This window comes from Coregonus clupeaformis, unplaced genomic scaffold, assembly GCF_020615455.1.
Source record: "Coregonus clupeaformis isolate EN_2021a unplaced genomic scaffold, ASM2061545v1 scaf0745, whole genome shotgun sequence".
NCBI lineage: Eukaryota > Metazoa > Chordata > Actinopteri > Salmoniformes > Salmonidae > Coregonus > Coregonus clupeaformis.
This window is the reverse complement of record NW_025534200.1, coordinates 187,501-206,041: the sequence shown is the minus strand read 5'-3', so window position 1 is coordinate 206,041 and position 18,541 is coordinate 187,501. Positions and strand designations below refer to the sequence as shown.

The window sequence follows — 18,541 nt, the reverse complement described above, 5'->3', positions numbered from 1 at the left end:
AGGGAGGTAGTAGTCTGTTAGCTAGTAGTAGCAGGGAGGTAGTAGTCTGTTAGCTGGCTGACTGCAATACCTGATTCAATGTTCTTTCCAAACTGGTTCCAGCAACTATGGTGGATGCAATACCAGGCCAGCCCAGCTCTGGCTTTGTAGTGTGAAAGCGGTGTGATAGTTTATGAGGAATGGGACTCACCTGTGTTGACTGTACGTCCTGTATTATTCTTCTCTCTCTCTCTCTCTCTCTCTCTCTCTCTCTCCGTCTGTCTGCCACCACCTCTGACCCCCCCCACCCAGTCACATGTCAGGTAGGGGTCCTCCACCCCAGATTCTGGAACACAGGTTTGCTGCTCCTACAACAACAAAACAATGATGAAGTTTAGTTTATTGGTCATTAAAAACTCTGAACTACTTTGCTGTTACAATTTTTAAAGACACTTTTAAAACACCACCATATTTCATTTCACATCTGTCAACAAATATGTTAATTCATTCATTCATTCATTCATTCAGCAAATGACCAGAGGCTATGCTTGCATCCCAAATAGCACCCTATTCCCAACATAGTGTACTACTTTTGACCAGAGCCCAATAGGGGATAAGGTGCCATTTGTTAAACAATGAACTTTGCTCTATAAGCACAACTGGTACTGCTAACCATTCCTAATTGCCGAATCATGACAGTTGATAGTAGGTTTCTCTCTCTCTCTCTCTCTCTCTCTCTCTCTCTCTCTCTCTCTCTCTCTCTCTCTCTCTCTCTCTCTCTCTCTCTGTTGGAAGTGCTGTGCTCTGAAAGGAGAAAGTGGAGGATTGCTGGGTGCGCAAGGGGGTTTGAGGGAGGGGGTGAAGGGTGTGTGTGTGTGTGTGTGTGTGTGTGTGTGTGTGTGTGTGTGTGTGTGTGTATGTGTCCTGGGTGGTTGGGTTTCCTCTCGCCTTTACACACCAGATTCATCCCAGATAGCTCCGCTATTCATCACCTCCAGGGCTGTGAAAAATCGATGTACTCTGCAAACAATAAGGACAGAGGGAGGGAAAAGGACAAGAGAAAAACTAAACTGCAACATAATTGATTTGTTTAAGTACACAGCTCTGCAGCAAGAAGACAGAGACACAGGGAGAGAGGAGAGAGGAGAGAGAGAGAGAGAGAGAGAGAGAGAGAGAGAGAGAGCAAGAGAGAGAGAGAGAGAGAGAGAGAGAGAGAGAGAGAGAGAGAGAGAGAGAGAGAGAGAGAGCGCGAGAGCGGAGAGCTATAGGGTTCTGGTCAAAATGCTGGTAAAAAAAAGTTCACTTTATAGGGAATAGGTGCCATTTGGGACGGACACCATGTTCATCTGTCTGACGTTGATAAAGAAATACTCCCAGGTTCTGTACAGAAATGACAAACATAATAGGGTCCCCATTAGATAACGCCGTAACGTTAGCTAATCTTCCTGGGGTCCAACACCAATTCATAAGACATTACAAACAATTACAAATTAAGACTTTACAAACATTTAACAAGTAGACAATACAGACATTTAAAATACCTGAGAAGGTAACACATTTAACATTCAGTTGATGCTTTCTAGTTCCTGTCACATGGTCTATCACAGTAGATGTTATTTGATTTTTTTTCTTGAAGGTGGATTTACATTTTTGCCTGAGAAATATGGATTGGTAAAGAGTTCCATTCAGCTATGTCTCTATATAAAACTGTATATTTTAAGGCGATTTGTCCTTGGCTTGGGTTGTCCTAGATGGCCTGGTTTTGGTGGTTCTGCGTGTTGTTAGTATGTACTAACTGGTCTGACAAATACTGTGTTTCTTTGAAAAAATATAACATTCCTAAAGAAAATCAGAAGACTGGATAGTAATTTGTTTTCAATGTGAAGCCATGAGAGATTCTGATGCATTTGGATAATACTCATACGGATAGAGCAATGAAGAGCTAATCTGGCAGCCCTGTTATGATAGAGCAATGAAGAGCTAATCTGGCAGCCCTGTTATGATAGAGCAATGAAGAGCTAATCTGGCAGCCCTGTTATGATAGAGCAATGAAGAGCTAATCTGGCAGCCCTGTTATGAGCGATTTGGAGCATCTTTTGTATATTTTCTTTGCTGCAGATGACCATATATAACTGGACAGTACTCCAGGTGTGATAGGACCAGGGATTGAATCACCTGATTCAGAGTGCTAGATGCTACATACTCTGAACTTTTTCTTGTAACAGCAATTCCCTTACCCATCTTAATAACAATATTATCTATGTGCTCTGACCATGATGAAGCCGCGTCCAACATGAGGCCTAGTAGTGTTGTTTTTTCCCCCTTGCTCTACATGCGTTCTATTCATCGACAAATTCACTTGGGGATCATCAGCAAGCATATATCTTGAACCAAATACAATGCATTTAGTTTTAGAAATGTTCAACACCAATGTGTTCATATCAACCCACTCAGACACCGTTCTTAGTTCACTACTCAGCACATCTGTTAACTCATTACATTCTGATGCTGCGCTATACATTGTAGAGTCATCAGCATACAGTGCCTTGCAAAAGTATTCATCCCCCTTGGGGTTTTCCCTATTTTTCTTGCATTACAACCTGTAATTTAAATTGATTTTTATTTGGATTTCATGTAACGGACATACACAAAATAGTCCAAATTGGTGAAGTGAAATTAAGAAAATAACTTGTTTCAAAAAATTCTAAATAATAAATAAAGGAAAAGTGGTGCGTGCATATGTATTCTCCCCCTTTGCTATGAAGCCCCTAAATAAGATCTGGTACAACCAATTACCTTCAGAAGTCACATAATTAGTTAAATAAAGTCCACCTGTGTGCAATCTAAGTGTCACATGATCTGTCAAATGATCTCAGTATATATACACCTGTTCTGAAAGGCCCCAGAGTCTGCAACACCACTAAGCAAGGGGCACCACCAAGCAAGCGGCACCATGAAGACCAAGGAGCTCTCCAAACAGGCCAGGGACAAAGTCGTGGAGAAGTACAGATCAGGGTTGGGTTATAAAATAATATCCAAAACTTTGAACATCCCACGGAGCACCATTAAATCCATTATTTAAAAAATGGAAAGAATATGGCACCACAACAAACATGCCAAGAGAGGGCAGCCCACCAAAACTCACAGACCAGGCAAGGAGGGCATTAATCAGAGGCAACAAAGAGACCAAAGATAACCCTGAAGGAGCTGCAAAACTCCACAACGGAGGTTGGCGTATCTGTCCATAGGACCACTTTAAGCCGTACACTCCACAGAGCTGGGCTTTACGGAAGAGTGGCCAGAAAAAGCCATTGCTTAAAGAAGAAAATAAGCAAACACGTTTGGTGTTCGGCAAAAGCCATGTGGGAGACTCCCCAAACATATGGAAGAAGATACTCTGGTCAGATGAGACTAAAATTGAGCTTTTTGGCCATCAAGGTAAACGCTATGTCTGTCGCAAACCCAACACCTCTCATCACCCAGAGAACACCATCCCCACAGTGAAGCATGGTGGTGGCAGCATCATGCTGTGGGGATGTTTTTCATCGGTAGGGACTGGGAAACTGCTCAGAATTGAAGGAATGATGGATGGCGCTAAATACAGGGAAATTCTTAAGTAAAAAAACTACAACAAAAAATTGATAATCTCTTGCAGTGCCCTAAAGCAGAACATGCATCCTGTTTGCAATAATGCACAAAAAAAGTATTAAAATGTATGCACTCACTAAGTCCTGCTAAATGTAAAATGTAAATGTGAAAACTAAAGTGATATTTGCGAAAAATGTGGCAAAGAAATGCACTTTTTGTCCTGAATACAAAGCGTTATGTTTGGGGCAAATCCAACACAACATATCACTGAGTACCACTCTTCATATTTTCAAGCATGGTGGTGGCTGCATCATGTCATGGGTATGCTTGTCATCTGCAAGGACTGGGGAGTTTTTTCTGGATAAAAACAAATGGAATAAAGCTAACCACAGGCAAAATCCTAGAGGAGACCCTGGTTCAGTCTGCTTTCCACCAGACACTGGGAGACAAATTCACCTTTCAGCAGGACAATAACCTGAAACACAAGGCCAAATCTACACTGGAGTTGCTTACCAAGAAGACAGTGAATGTTCCTGAGTGGCCGAGTTACAGTTTTGACTTAAATCAGCTTGAAAATCTATGGCAAGACCTGAAAATGGCTGTCTAGCAATGATCAACAACCAACTTGACAGAGCTTGTCGACTTTTTTAAAGACAAATTGGCAAATATTGTACAATCCAGGTGTGGAAAGCTCTTAGAGACTTACCCCGAAAGACTCACAGCTGTAATCACTGCTAAAGGTGATTCTAACATGTATTGACTCAGGGGGTTGAATACTTATCTAATGAAGATATATTAGTGTTTTATTTGCCATTAATAAAAAAATATTTATAATTGTTCTTCCAATTTGACATTACAGAGTATTTTGTGTGGATCGTTGACATAAAATTACAGTTAAATCAATTTTAATCCCACTTTGTAACACAACAAATTCTGGAAAAAGTCAAGGGTTGTGAATATTTTCTGAAAGCACTGTAAACATTGACACCTCTAATCATTGGTCTCAATCTCACAAAAAACAACATTTTTGTCATTTAGCAGACGCTCTTATCCAGAACAACTTACAGTTAGTGAATAATTTTTTTTTTAAACTGGCACCCCGTGGGAATCGAACCCACAACCCTGGCGTTGCAAACACCATGCTCTATCAACTGAGCTACATCCCTGCCGGCCATTCCCTCCCCTACCCTGGACGCTGAGCCAATTGTGCGCCTCCCACGGGTCTCCCGGTCGCGGCCGGCTCTGCGACAGAGCCTGGATTCGAACCAGGATCTCTAGTGGCACAGATTAGCACAGCGATGCAGTGCCTTAGACCACTGCGCCACTCAGGAGACAACAGTGTTTGCATTTTTGGCAGAGGCTTAAGCACAGGCCAAGTCCATTCCAAACACAGAGCAGAGGGATTTTGAAGTCGCACAGGTGATGCAAGCTCATCAGAATGTTCACAAGATAACAGTAGGCCGGCAGACAGACAGACAGACAGGCAGGCAGACAGACAGAAAGACAGGCAGGCAGGCAGGCAGGCAGGCAGGCAGGCAGACAGGCAGGCAGACAGGCAGAAAGACAGGCAGAAAGACAGGCCTCCCTGACTGTAAAAGTTAGCCTATACTAGGTGATGCCTTCCTCCTTTTGTGAAATCTCCTGATGTGGCAGAAAACAGCCAGAGTAAATTGTGTGATAAGTGTATTATGAGACGACAGGCCCAAAAACAATAAAACATGTCTCTGAGAGAGGGAGCTTCCTTCACGTCAGCCGTAGAGGTATCAGGTTAGGTAGCATTAATCATAGTTATTATTCCTTACAGAGAGGAAAGAGAGAGAGGGCCTCCCACCCTGGTTCAATCTAGTCTCTACACTCCTATACAGTGGGGGAAAAAAGTATTTAGTCAGCCACCAATTGTGCAAGTTCTCCCACTTAAAAAGATGAGAGAGGCCTGTAATTTTCATCATAGGTACACGTCAACTATGACAGACAAAATGAGAAAAAATTTTCTCCAGAAAATCACATTGTAGGATTTTTAACGAATTTATTTGCAAATTATGGTGGAAAATAAGTATTTGGTCAATAACAAAAGTTTCTCAATACTTTGTTATATACCCTTTATTGGCAATGACACAGGTCAAACGTTTTCTGTAAGTCTTCACAAGGTTTTCACACACTGTTGCTGGTATTTTGGCCCATTCCTCCATGCAGATCTCCTCTAGAGCAGTGATGTTTTGGGGCTGTCGCTGGGCAACACGGACTTTCAACTCCCTCCAAAGATTTTCTATGGGGGTTTGAGATCTGGAGACCCGCTAGGCCACTCCAGGACCTTGAAATGCTTCTTACGAAGCCACTCCTTCGTTGCCCGGGCCGGTGTGTTTGGGATCAATGTCATGCTGAAAGACCCAGCCACGTTTCATCTTCAATGCCCTTGCTGATGGAAGGAGGTTTTCACTCAAAATCTCACGAGATACATGGCCCCCATTCATTTCTTTCCTTTACACGGATATGTCGTCCTGGTCCCTTTGCAGAAAAAAACAGCCCCAAAGCATGGTGTTTCCACCCCCATGCTTCACATTAGGTATGGTGTTCTTTGGATGCAACTCAGCATTGTTTGTCCTCCAAACACGACGAGTTGAGTTTTACCAGAAAGTTCTATTTTGGTTTCATCTGACCATATGACATTCTCCCAATCCTCTTCTGGATCATCCAAATGCACTCTAGCAATCTTCAGACGGCCTGGACATGTACTGGCTTGGAGCAGGGGACACGTCTGGCACTGCAGGATTTGAATCCCTGGCGGCGTAGTGTGTTACTGATGGTAGGCTTTGTTACTTTGGTCCCAGCTCTTTGCAGGTCATTCACTAGGTTTCCCCGTGTGGTTCTGGGATTTTTTCTCACCGCTCTTGTGATCATTTTGACCCCACGGGGTGAGATCTTGCGTGGAGCCCCAGATCGAGGAGATTATCAGTGGTCTTGGTATGTCTTCCATTTCCTAATAATTGCTCCCACAGTTGATTTCTTCAAACCAAGCTGCTTACCTATTGCAGATTCAGTCTTCCCAGCCTGGTGCAGGTGTACAATTTTGTTTCTGGTGTCCTTTGACAGCTCTTTGGTCTTGGCCATAGTGGAGTTTGGAGTGTGACTGTTTGAGGTTGTGGACAGGTGTCTTTTATACTGATAACAAGTTCAAACAGGTGCCATTAATATCAGAGTAACAGTGGAGGACAGAGGAGCCTCTTAAAGAAGAAGTTACAGGTCTGTGAGAGCCAGGAAATCTTGCTTGTTTGTTGATGACCAAATACTTATTTTCCACCATAATTTGCAAATAAATTCATTAAAATCCTACAATGTGATTTTCTGGATTTTTTTCCTCATTTTGTCTGTCATAGTTGACGTGTACCTATGATGAAAATTACAGGCCTCTCTCATCTTTTTAAGTGGGAGAACTTGCACAATTGGTGGCTGACTAATTACTTTTTTTCCCCACTGTAGTCTCCTCTAGTCTCCTCTAGTCTCTAGTCTCCTCTAGTCTCCTCTAGTCTCTAGTCTCCTCTAGTCTCCTCTAGTCTCCTCTAGTCTCCTCTAGTCTCCTCTAGTCTCTACACTCCTATAGTCTCTACACTCATCTAGTCTCCTCTCGTCTCCTCTAGTCTCTACACTCCTCTAGTCTCCTCTAGTCTCCTCTAGTCTCCTCTAGTCTCCTCTCTACACTCCTATAGTCTCTACACTCATCTAGTCTCCTCTAGTCTCCTCTAGTCTCCTCTAGTCTCCTCTAGTCTCTACACTCCTATAGTCTCTACACTCATCTAGTCTCCTCTAGTCTCCTCTAGTCTCTACACTCCTCTAGTCTCCTCTAGTCTCCTCTAGTCTCCTCTAGTCTCTACACTCCTCTAGACTCTAGTCTCCTCTAGTCTCCTCTAGTCTCCTCTAGTCTCCTCTAGTCTCCTCTAGTCTCTAGTCTCCTCTAGTCTCTAGTCTCCTCTAGTCTCTACACTCCTCTAGTCTCCTCTAGTCTCCTCTAGTCTCCTCTAGTCTCCTCTAGTCTCTAGTCTCCTCTAGTCTCTAGTCTCCTCTAGTCTCTACACTCCTCTAGTCTCCTCTAGTCTCCTCTAGTCTCCTCTAGTCTCCTCTAGTCTCCTCTAGTCTCTACACTCCTCTAGTCTCATCTAGTCTCCTCTAGTCTCCTCTAGTCTCTAGTCTCCTCTAGTCTCCTCTAGTCTCCTCTAGTCTCCTCTAGTCTCCTCTAGTCTCTACACTCCTCTAGTCTCCTCTAGTCTCATCTAGTCTCCTCTAGTCTCTAGTCTCCTCCTAGTCTCCTCTAGTCCCTCCTCTAGTCTCCTACACCTCCTCTAGTCTCATCTAGTCTCCTCTAGTCTCCTCTAGTCTCTAGTCTCCTCTAGTCTCCTCTAGTCTCATCTAGTCTCCTCTAGTCTCTAGTCTCCTCTAGTCTCCTCTAGTCTCCTCTAGTCTCTACACTCCTCTAGTCTCATCTAGTCTCCTCCAGTCTCCTCCTAGTCTCTGTCTCCTCTAGTCTCCTCTAGTCTCATCTAGTCTCCTCTAGTCTCTAGTATCCTCTAGTCTCCTCTAGTCTCTAGTCTCCTCTAGTCTCTACACTCCTCTAGTCTCCTCTAGTCTCCTCTAGTCTCTACACTCCTCTAGTCTCATCTAGTCTCCTCTAGTCTCCTCTAGTCTCTAGTCTCCTCTAGTCTCCTCTAGTCTCATCTAGTCTCCTCTAGTCTCTAGTCTCCTCTAGTCTCCTCTAGTCTCCTCTAGTCTCCTCTAGTCTCTACACTCCTCTAGTCTCATCTAGTCTCCTCTAGTCTCCTCTAGTCTCTAGTCTCCTCTAGTCTCCTCTAGTCTCCTCTAGTCTCTAGTATCCTCTAGTCTCCTCTAGTCTCCTCTAGTCTCCTCTAGTCTCCTCTAGTCTCCTCTAGTCTCCTCTAGTCTCTACACTCCTCTAGTCTCCTCTAGTCTCTAGGCTCCTCTAGTCTCTATACTCCTCTAGTCTCCTCTAGTCTCCTCTAGTCTCTACACTCCTCTAGTCTCCTCTAGTCTCCTCTAGTCTCTACACTCCTCTAGTCTCCTCTAGTCTCCTCTAGTCTCTACACTCCTCTAGTCTCCTCTAGTCTCCTCTAGTCTCCTCTAGTCTCCTCTAGTCTCTACACTCCTCTAGTCTCCTCTAGTCTCCTCTAGTCTCTACACTCCTCTAGTCTCCTCTAGTCTCCTCTAGTCTCTACACTCCTCTAGTCTCCTCTAGTCTCCTCTAGTCTCCTCTAGTCTCTACACTCCTCTAGTCTCCTCTAGTCTCCTCTAGTCTCTACACTCCTCTAGTCTCCTCTAGTCTCCTCTAGTCTCCTCTAGTCTCTACACTCCTCTAGTCTCTAGTCTCCTCTAGTCTCCTCTAGTCTCTACACTCCTATAGTCTCTAGTCTCCTCTAGTATCCTCTAGTCTCCTCTAGTCTCCTCTAGTCTCTAGTATCCTCTAGTCTCCTCTAGTCTCCTCTAGTCTCCTCTAGTCTCCTCTAGTCTCTAGTATCCTCTAGTCTCCTCTAGTCTCCTCTAGTCTCTACACTCCTCTAGTCTCCTCTAGTCTCCTCTAGTCTCTACACTCCTCTAGTCTCCTCTAGTCTCCTCTAGTCTCCTCTAGTCTCCTCTAGTCTCTACACTCCTCTAGTCTCTAGTCTCCTCTAGTCTCCTCTAGTCTCCTCTAGTCTCCTCTAGTCTCCTCTAGTCTCCTCTAGTCTCCTCTAGTCTCTAGTCTCCTCTATTCTCCTCTAGTCTCCTCTAGTCTCTAGTCTCCTCTAGTCTCCTCTATTCTCCTCTAGTCTCCTCTAGTCTCCTCTAGTCTCTAGTCTCCTCTATTCTCCTCTATTCTCCTCTAGTCTCCTCTAGTCTCTAGTCTCCTCTAGTCTCCTCTATTCTCCTCCTAGTCTCCTCCTAGTCTCCCAGTCTCTAGTCTCCTCTATTCTCCTCTAGTCTCCTCTAGTCTCCTCTAGTCTCTAGTCTCCTCTACACTCCTCTAGTCTCTAGTCTCCTCTATTCTCCTCTAGTCTCCTCTAGTCTCTAGTCTCCTCTAGTCTCCTCTATTCTCCTCTAGTCTCCTCTAGTCTCTAGTCTCCTCTAGTCTCCTCTATTCTCCTCTATTCTCCTCTAGTCTCCTCTAGTCTCCTCTAGTCTCTAGTCTCCTCTATTCTCCTCTAGTCTCCTCTAGTCTCTACACTCCTCTAGTCTCTAGTCTCCTCCTAGTCTCTAGTCTCCTCTAGTCTCCTCTAGTCTCCTCTAGTCTCCTCTAGTCTCTAGTCTCCTCTAGTCTCCTCTATTCTCCTCTAGTCTCTACACTCCACTGGCGCTAGCCAGTTAGTAACTGCTTCTGTAATTAGGAGTGGTACACACACGCGCCGGAACACACACACACACAAAACGCACACACACGCACAGGGTGAGCATCATCACAGCAACTACAAATCATATTTTTTATGCAAATGATGGCCATTTGCTTCCTGGACACCTTCCCAATGTGTAATCAAACACTTTCACCCCTAAACATACATTGTTTGTATTTTGGATAAATATTTAGGGAAAAGTTCAGTAAACGTGTTACATAATTGCAAAGTGATTTTTGTATAATTAATGAACACGTTTATCTGTTCTACTAACATATTCCTTTCATAATCAGACCAACATCCCACTAATATAACTGCTTCTTTTTCTCTGCTTTTTGTATATCTGAAAAAAATTATATTCATGAACACATTCATTGTTTAACACCTCCCTAATTTGAAAAGCAAACAGCCACCATGGTTTAATATAAAACATTGATTTGTTTTTTTTACAGGTATTATACCACATCTTCTGTCTGAAATGAGTAATAGAAACAACTGGAACATTTTCATAATATTTGTTTTAATATGATTTCCAATTTCATCTCTTCACTTGTCTGAATGGAAACCTTCTATTATGCCTGAGAGAGAGAGAGGAGAGAGAAAGAGATTGAGAGAGAGAGAGATTGAGAGAGAGAGAGAGAGAGAGAGAGAGACAGAGAGAGAGAGAGAGAGAGAGACAGAGATTGAGAGAGAGAGATTGAGCGAGAGAGAGAGAGAGAGAGAGAGAGAGAGACAGAGAGAGAGAGAGAGAGAGAGAGAGAGACAGAGTTTGAGAGAGAGAGAGAGAGATTGAGCGAGAGAGAGAGAGAGAGATTGAGCGAGAGAGAGAGAGAGAGAGAGAGAGAGAGAGAGAGAGAGAGAGAGAGAGAGAGAGAGAGAGAGAGAGAGAGAAAAGGCACATCCAGCACCTCTCTTCCCACCATAGTGGAGGACACGCCCCAGGGGGAGAGCAACTCCCTCAGTGCAGAGCAGGCTCAGGCCCTCCTCACCACCATGGCTGCCATGAGCCTTATCCTCACCACCATATCCTCACATGGCCTCTCCTATCATTGCTACGCTGACGATACACAACTAATCTTCTCCTTTCCCCCTTCTGATAACCAGGTGGCGAATCGCATCTCTGCATGTCTGGCAGACATATCCAGTATGGATGACGGATCACCACCTCAAGCTGAACCCCTGGCAAGACGGAGCTGCTCTTCCTCCCGGGAAGGACTGCCCGTTCCATGATCTCCGCCATCACGGTTGACAACTCCGTTGTGTCCTCCTCCCCAGAGTGCGAAGAGCCTTGGCGTGACCCTGGACAACACCCTGTCGTTCTCCGCTAACATCAAGGCGGTGACCCGATCCTGCAGGGTTCATGCTCTACAACATTCGAGAGTACGACCCTGCCTTACAGCAGAAGCGGCACAGGTCCTAATCCAGGCACTTGTCATCTCCCGTCTGGATTACTGCAACTCGCTGCTGGCTGGGCTCCCTCGCCTGTGCCATTAAACCCCTACAACTCATCCAGAATGCCGCAGCCCGTCTGGTGTTCCAACCTTCCCAAGTTCTCTCACGTCACCCCCCTCCTCCGCACACTCCACTGGCTTCCAGTTGAAGCTCGCATCCGTTACAAGACCATGGTGCTTGCCTATGGAGCAGTGAGGGGAACGGCACCTCCGTGCCTTCGGGCTCTGATCAGTCCCTACACCCAAACGAGGGCATTGCGTTCATCCACCTCTGGCCTGCTGGCTCCCCTTCCTCTGCGGAAGCATGGTTCCCGCTCAGCCCAGTCAAAACTGTTCGCTGCTCTGGCACCCCAATGGTGGAACAAGCTCCCTCACGACGCCAGGACAGCGGAGTCACTCACCACCTTCCGGAGACATTTGAAACCCCACCTCTTTAAGGAATACCTGGGATAGGATAAAGTAATCCTTCTACCCCCCCCCCAAAAAAATTTTTTTTTTGTAAAGTGGTTATCCCACTGGCTATAGGGTGAATGCACCAATTTGTAGGTCGCTCTGGATAAGAGCGTCTGCTAAATGACGTAAATGTGCCCTTGAGCAAGGCACTTAACCCTAATTGCTCCTGTAAGTCGCTCTGGATAAGAGCGTCTGCTAAATGACTAAAATGTAAATGTAAATGTAATGAGGGATCAGTTCACCAAACTGGAAGGGGAGGTGGTCCTGCTCAGGGAGAGTGTGAGCAAACAGCAACCAGACATCCACACCTTAGAGGAGCTCCTAACCAAGGTGCGGACAGAGCAGGACAGCAGCCTTGCAACACAGCTGAAAGAAGTTCAGCAAGAGAGAGATGGACTCAAGGTCATGGTGTCAATCCTTCTACAGAGGAAGGACTTCCACCCTTCCACAATCCAAAGAATAAACGCCAGCCTCTCCCGGGACTGTGCCCTGCGGCCCAATGTACACCCGGCCCACCATCCCACCCTCGATCTGGACTGTCTCTATGACCATGTTCACCTGTACAGGAAGACAGTCCCCATCCTTGCCAAGACTCTCAAGGACGTCGCTTTAAACCGCAGCCCAACCTCTCCACCCAGGAACAGCGGAGCAATCTCCTCCCCCCCGAGATCACCGAGACAACACCCCGGACCAGCACCCTGGACCCCACAGCCACGGCCACAACACCACCAACCTCAATGCCCACCACAGCCAGCGCAGCACAGACCACCCCAGCCCAGCTTCAGACCCACCCAGACGAGGCCTACCACCCCCCTCCCCCCACCACAGACCCACACCTGGAGGAGCCACAGCCCGGCAGACAGAGCTATGCACAGGCTGTGAAAGGAGCAACTGGCCCAGCCCCCACCAACGAAATGACTGACATTAAAAAAATGCTGAGTCTACTATGCTCACATATGATAGGCCGAGGGTCTACTATGCTCACATGTGATAGGCCGGGGGTCATGGTAAGATGAGCACAAGAACTCCACCATCCTCACACTACATCCACCCAAGTGGCATGACACAAATACTATCTTAAATGATAAACAAATTACATTTGCATAATAAGAGTTTACTTTAATTGAAAAAACAGTTATGAAATCTTTTTACGTTGCATGTTGGAATTTACAAGGGTTGAAGTCCTCTGCTTTTGGGCTAAAGAGCAGAAACCCAGACTTCCTTAAAGAAATGGATGATGTTGATATTGTAGTACAACAGGAAACATGGTGCAGAGGTGATGTTTCCACTGGCTGTCCACTAGGTTATAGGGAGATAATCGTACCATCCACCAAATTAAAAGGAATCACACAGGGCAGAGACTCAGGGGGAATGCTAATATGGTATAAATCTGAACTAACTAATTCAATCGAATTGATCAAAACAGGAGAATTCTTTATCTGGCTAAAAATCAACAAGGAGGCTATCTTAACAGATAAAAACGTCTTCCTCTGTGCCACATACATTCCCCCTCAGAGTCACCCTACTTCAATGAAGAGAGTTTCTCCATTCTAGAGGGGGGGAGATTAGTCACTTTCAGGCCCAAGGCAACGTGCTGGTCTGTGGAGACCTGAATGCTAGAACAGCAGAAGAACTAGACACTATTAACAGTCATGGGGATAAACACCTACCGGGAAGCAACAACCTTCCCCTCCCCACATCCACCCCCAGAAACAACTATGAAAAAGTGAAAAACAAAAATGGAGTACAGCTCCTGAAGCTCTGTCGAACACTGGGTCTGTACATAGTCAATGGTAGGTTAAGAGGGGACTCTTTTGGTAGGTCCACCTACAGCTCATCTCTTGGCAGCAGTACTGTAGACTACTTCATCACCGACCTCAACCCAGAGTCTCTCAGAGCCTTCACAGTCAGCCTACTAACACCTCTCTCTGACCACAGTAAAATCACAGTGTATCTGAGAAGAGCAGAACCCAACCATGAAGCATCACGACCCAATAAATTACATGGTACTAAACAGACCTATAGATGGAGTGCAAACAGTACAGAAATCTACCAAAAAGCAATTAGTAGCCCCAAAATACAATCTCCCTGGACAACTTTTTATGTTTAACATTCTCCCTACAGCAATGAAGGTGTAAATTTGGCCGTTTGGGAATATACAACGTTATATTTGACAAATTAGCCCCTTTGGCTAATCTTAAGAAACATAAGAGCAAACCAAAAAGAATAGATCATGAAAAATGAGACCCAGACAACAAAAATATACGCCTTGAATATGGGGAAACACTGAAGCAATACAAACACACCCTAAGAACAAAAAAGGAACAGCACATTAGAAATCGGCTGGATGTAGTTGAGGAATCCATTGAATCCAACCACTTCTGGGAGAACTGGAATAAATTAAACAAACCTCATCATGAGGAATTGGCTATCCAAAATGGGGATATGTGGAGAAATCACTTTGCAAACCTCTACAGCAATATAACAAAGAGCCCAGAACAACAAGATATACAAGAAAAACTACAAATCCTTGAATCAGCAGTCAAAGACTATCAGAATCCTGTGGATACCCCAATTACAGAACAAGAATTATTGGAAAAACTATGCACGCTACAACACAAAAAGGCCTGTGGTGCTGATGGTATTTTAAATGAAATGATCAAATATACAGACCACAAATTCAAATTGGCTATACTCAAACTCTTCAACATTATCGTAACTGCAGGTATTTTCCCAGATATTTGGAACCAAGGATTGATCACATCAATCTATAAAAATGGAGACAAATTTGACCCAAATAATTACAGAGGATTTTGCGTTAACAGCAACTTGGGGAAAATTCTCTACAGTATCATAAATAGCAGACTACATCATTTCCTTGATGAACACAACGTCCTAAGCAGAAGCCAGATTGGATGTTTTTTTTAATTATCCTACAACAGACCACATTTACACCCTCCACACTTCTAATTGACAAACAAGTAAACCAAAACAAAGGCAAAATCTACTTGTGTTTTGTAGACTTCAAGAAAGCATTTGATTCAATTTGGCACAAAGGTCTTTTTTATAAACTAATAGAAAGTGGTATTGGAGGGAAAACATATGATGTTATTAAATCAATGTACACTAAAAACAAATGTGCGGTTAAAATTGGCAACAAGCAAACAGACTTCTTGTCTCAGGGATGTGGAGTGAAACAGGGCTGCCCAATAAGTCCAACACTATTTAACATCTACATTAACGAATTGGCAAAAACATTAGAAGAATCGGCAGCACCTGGTCTCACCCTACACAACACTGAAATCAAGTGTCTGCTGTACGCAAGATACCTGGTGCTACTGTCTCCCACTAAGGAGGGGTTACAGCAGCATCTAGATCATCTGCACAGATTCTGTCAGACCTGGGCTCTGACCGTTAATCTAAAAACCCAGAATATAATGATATTCCAAAGAAGGTCTGGAAATCAGGATGACAAATATAAATTCTATTTGGACACAGTTCTATTAGAACACACCAAAAGCAACACATATCTAGGACTAAATATCAGCCACACAGGTAGCTTTCACATGGCTGTGAATGAGCTGAGAGACAAAGCAAGAAGAGCATTCTATGCCATTAAAAGGAACATTAAAATTGAAATTCCAATTAGAATCTGGCTCAACATTTTCCAATCAGTTATAGAACCAATTGCTCTTCATGGCAGCGAAGTATGGGGTCCGCTCTCTAATACTGAATTTACCAAATGGGACAAACATCCAATCGAAATACTGCATACAGAGTTTTGCAAGACTGTATTGCAAGTGCAAAGAAAAACTCAAAATAACGCATGTAGAGCAGAATTGGGCCAATACCCTCTCTTATTCAAATGAAAAAAGAGCCATCAAATTTTACAACCATCAAAAACAAGTGACCCCAAAACATTCCATCACACAGCTCTACTATGTCAAGAGATGAAACAAGAGAAGAGTCCCCTCAGCCAGCTGGTTCTGAGGCTCAGTTCACTAACCAAAACCAACCTCATAGAGCCTCAGGACACCACTCTGAAAATCTGGCCCAGCCAAATCATCACAAAGCAAAAATAAAAATATATCACCTTTTGGAAAGACACCACAAAAAATCAAAGTAAACTTGAATGCTATTTGGCTCTAAACAGACAGTACATGGTGGCAGACTATCTGACCACTGTGACTGATAGAAAACTGAGAAAAACACTGACTAGGTACAGACTCAGTGAGCACAGTCTGGCTATAGAGACCGGTCGTCACAGGCAAACCTGGATGCCCAGAGAGGACAGGCTGTGCTCACTCTGCCCCCGGGGAGAGGTAGAGACAGAGCTGCATTTCCTATTACACTGTGACAAATACTCAGACCTAAAATAATCTTTCTTTCCCAAAATTACCATTCAGTACAAAGAAGTTGAAACTATAAAAGAGGAAGAAAAATCAAATATTTATTGGGTGAAAAGCCAAAATGTGCAATTTTGGCAGCCAAATATGTGTCCTCCTGCCACAACCTGAGGGACAGCCAGTGAAAATTGTAATGCAATGTCAATAATATTTCCTGTTTTGTTTTGGCTTTCATAGCATGTAATGTGTCTTCTCAGTCATGTTGAGATTGGTCGACTACTATTGCTTTAATGTATTGTTATTCTCATTAATATTGTTGTTGTAGTTTCTGTCAATGGTAAGCCCATTTCCTCTACTATTATTATTGCTGTTGGTCCCACCATTTTTGTTATATGCATACTTTGACAATGTAAGTAATTAAACTTGCTATGTCAATAAAGTCTATTGAATTGAATTGAATTGAATTTAATTGAGAGAGCGAGAGAGCGAGAGAGCGAGAGAGAGAGAGAGAGAGAGAGAGAGAGAGAGAGAGAGAGAGAGAGAGAGAGAGAGAGAGAGAGAGAGAGAGAGAGAGAGAGAGAGAGAGAGAGAGAGAGAGAGAGAGAGAGAGAGAGGAAAATACATAATATGACATTTGAAATGTCTTTATTCTTTTGAAACTTCTGAGTGTAATGTTTACTGTTAATATTTATTGTTTATTTCACTTTTGTTTATTATCTACTTCACTTGCTTTGGCAACGTAAACATACGTTTCCCATGCCAATAAAGCCCTTAAATTGAATTGAAAATGAATTGAGAGGCAAACAGAGATGGGGAGAGAGAGAGAGAGAGAGAGAGAGAGAGAGAGAGAGAGAGAGAGAGAGCTCATCCTGAGCCAATTCCAATAGAGAGTTTAATGTAATGAGGCTTGATCTGTCACAGTGAAGGACTAAGGACCTGCATTTGCATTTTCAATCTCTTTCTTTTCCTTTCACCCAATCTAATAACATGAATAGAGGAGAAGATGGGAGGGAGGGAGGGAGGGAGGGAGGGAGGGAGGGAAGCGGACATATACACAGAGGAATGAGTAGAAGGAGGGGGAAAGAGAGACCGTTACTACGGGGAGAGAGAGATAAAGGAGGGATGAATATTATCTATGTGGTGATTTAAGGGGGACAGAAAATGGGATTTCCACCGTCTAGAAGCAGTGCATTATGGGAGGAAAAGCTGCCCTTCCTGCTATTGATAAAAAGAGATGGAGACCTGCACAAAATGTGGAAAACTCCAAACCGGAGGCTTAAATGCAGAAATAGAGATGATTTATTCGGACATCGTGATGCCCAAAAATTGCTTAGTGCATAAAAGTGCAGAAATAACAGGTGTGGAGAAAACAAAGGGTCACATAACAAGACAGAGGTTCATCAGGCAGAGCGTCATTTACATTTACATAATTTAGCAGACGCTCTTATCCAGAGCGATTTACAAATTGGTGCATTCAAACTTATGATAGCCTCCCCCTCCTCCTCCCCCTCCTCCCTCCTTCCATCTCCTCCTCCTCCCCCTCCTCCCTCCTTCCATCTCCTCCTCCCTCCTCCTCCTCCCTCCTTCCATCTCCTCCATCCTTCTCCCTCCTTCCCTCTCCTCCTCCTCCCTCCTTCTCCCTCCTTCCATCTCCTCCTCCTCCCTCCTTCCTCCCTCCTCCTCCCTCCTTCCATCTCCTCCTCCCTCCTCCCCCCTCCTCCCTCCTTCCATCTCCTCCTCCCTCCCCCCTCCTCCCTCCCCTTCCATCTCCTCCCTCTCTCCTCCTCTCCCCCCCTCCTCCTCCTTCCATCTCCTCCTCCTCCTCCTCCCCTCCTCCCCCTCCTCCTCCTTCCATCTCCTCCTCCTCCTCCTCCCTCCCTCCTTCCATCTCCTCCTCCTCCCTTCTCCTCCTCCTCCTTACTTCACATGTATGATGCTTTCATCCATTCACTGGGGGTAATGAAAATATATATTACACTCAGAAGTTCCACAATAATAAAGTATCTCTCTCTCTCTCTCTCTCCTTCTCTCTCTCTCTCTCTCCCTCTTCTCTCTCTCTCTCTCTCTCTCTCTCTCTCCTCTCTTTCTTCTCTCTCTCTCTCTCTCATTCTCTCTCTCTCTCTCTCTCTCTCTCTCTCTCTCTCTCTCTCTCTCCTTCTCTCTATCTCTCTCTCTCTCTCTCTCTCTCTCTCTCTCTCTCTCTCTCTCTCTCTCTCTCATTCTCTGTCTCTCTCTCGCCAATCTCTCTCTCTCTCTCTCTCATTCTCTCTCTCTCTCTCTCTCTCTCTCTCTCTCTCTCTCTCTCTCTCTCTCTCTCTCTCTCTCTCTCTCTCTCTCTCTCTCCCTCTCTCCCTCT

At 44.5% G+C, this 18,541-nt stretch overlaps 1 long non-coding RNA gene across 1 annotated transcript in view; it reads right to left on the bottom strand.

The window, feature by feature from the left end:
* Window positions 1-216: 216 nt before the first annotated feature.
* Window positions 217-18,541, bottom strand: part of LOC123485581 — a 93,172-nt gene continuing 74,847 nt past the window's right edge. Inside the window, exon 2 of the long non-coding RNA XR_006659069.1 lies at window positions 217-347. This is a non-coding gene — a long non-coding RNA (uncharacterized LOC123485581). The remainder of the gene's footprint in view (window positions 348-18,541) is intronic.